Genomic DNA, 1,865 nt, shown 5'->3' on the forward strand with positions numbered 1-1,865 from the left:
ATGCAAGAAAATGGAAAATGGAAAAGCTAGTGATTCGGGTTAAATGTGTATCGTGCCAATACCATCATACTGTGAATGACATAAAAATGAGGAAATGGTCTTCCTGTACTCCAAAATATCTGCCCATCCCAAAGAGTCACATTTTCCTCAACACCTGAGCTCCACATATGTCTCAGATCTCCACTTCTGTTTCACTCATGAATATGAATGAAAATATGATCTCACATCTCTGCAGAAAATACATTTTCATTCATTTTTAATTACAAGACATTGGCATTTAATATAGAACTTCAGCAAAATTTAAAGGATTTGCATTGATTTCTTATTTTTGTTTTCCTTTCTTTTCTTTTTCTTTCTTTTTCTTTTACAGGGGAGAGTACTGACAGAGTCCCCCACTACCACAATTTATATAGTCTAGCTTCCTGCATTTGGGAGAAATCGCAGGGTTCAGCACATCCCAAGTGCAGTGGATGAGCCTTGGCCTGGAAAAACCACCTTCCTGATCTTGGTGTTTCCCCTGTCAGGTAAGTATTGCATTAATTTCTTACACTTGGTATCAATTTCTTTTATTCCTTTATGATTACAAGTTGTTTGTATATATTTTATAAAGACTGAAATTTTAAGAAACTGTACACACATCCTTCCAAACTCCATTGATCTCTTTGTTGTGTATTTTTAGGAGCACTCATGCCATAGGAAAGAGATTGATAAGGATTGACAAGAGATGGTTAAAAACGAACATCAAGGGACATCTGGGGACACAAATGACTGGACTCGATGGCCTTAACATTATGGCAGAATGTGTTAAATCCAGTGGAAAGCTTATGCAGAGTGCAGATGGGGGGAGGTTCTAAATATTGTTATGATGTATTGTATGGAATGCACAGATTCAATAAATATAAAAATTAAATAAGAAATAAGTGGGAAAGCACTGTGACCACAGATCTATGAATAGAAGATCATGGTATCCTTAGCGGAGAACCTGCACCCTGGCATGATCAGCTACTCTCGGAAAATGGCAAGAGAGATAGAGAAAAGCCAAGCTGTGCCCACCCTTGCTGGAAATCACACATATTTCAAGGATCACAACAAGTTGGAGGTCTAAGCAGTTTAGTATTTCTGTTCAGATTCAGAATTTCTGGGGTCTCACAGGGTTTTATGATCTAGAACATGGAGGAAAACCTGACAGTACAGAGTGCTATGACTTTGAGCTCCTGTGTTCTGACTTGATGAAAGTTTGGTTCTTTCTCATGAGTAACATGGATTCTGATACCCAGAGGAAGAGAACATCAGTTTTGTAGTAGGCAGAAACAATTTACTCAGACACTAGCTACACCAAATCTGTGTGGTGTCAAACTGTTCTTTTGATTAGTGCTTTTATTTATTTAGAGAAATGTAGATGCACTTCTAATAAATGAGGTATTAATAATCTCAAACTAGAATAATATAAAGATTCAATGGGGGAGATATTAGAAAGAAGAATGAGTTATTAGCTCTCCAAAATCAAAGCTGCTATTATTCATTCTGCCTCAGGCAGTATTTTGAAAAATCAAATTGCTCTTATACTTTTATCATGTGATTTTGCCTTAGATTTAGTAACTGTACCTGTAGTCATGGTGAGCTGAGCAGACGTACTTGCAGTATTTGCTTCTTTTTCCACTCAGCTGTGTGTGGGGCTCAAATACCTTTGGTAATAATTGATTTAATTTCGTGTGTAGTATACAAGCTGAGATATTCGTAGAGCACAGCCAGGTTATAAAAACAGCAGGGAAATCCTTTTTGACAGAAGATTCTGGGGAATTCAGTGCATGACACAGGAAGTAGTACTCTTAGGAAGTAGGAGCTCAGTCTGCTTACTGGTTCAA

At 37.4% G+C, this 1,865-nt stretch overlaps 1 non-coding gene across 1 annotated transcript; it reads right to left on the minus strand.

The window, feature by feature from the left end:
- Positions 1 to 367: 367 nt before the first annotated feature.
- LOC115071183 lies at positions 368 to 532 on the minus strand. The gene has a single exon (XR_003850292.1). It is a non-coding gene; the product is annotated as a U1 spliceosomal RNA (small nuclear RNA).
- Positions 533 to 1,865: the final 1,333 nt, after the last annotated feature.

Source organism: Nannospalax galili, unplaced genomic scaffold, assembly GCF_000622305.1.
Source record: "Nannospalax galili isolate Female #2095 unplaced genomic scaffold, S.galili_v1.0 scaffold418, whole genome shotgun sequence".
In the NCBI taxonomy this organism is placed as follows: Eukaryota; Metazoa; Chordata; class Mammalia; order Rodentia; family Spalacidae; genus Nannospalax; species Nannospalax galili.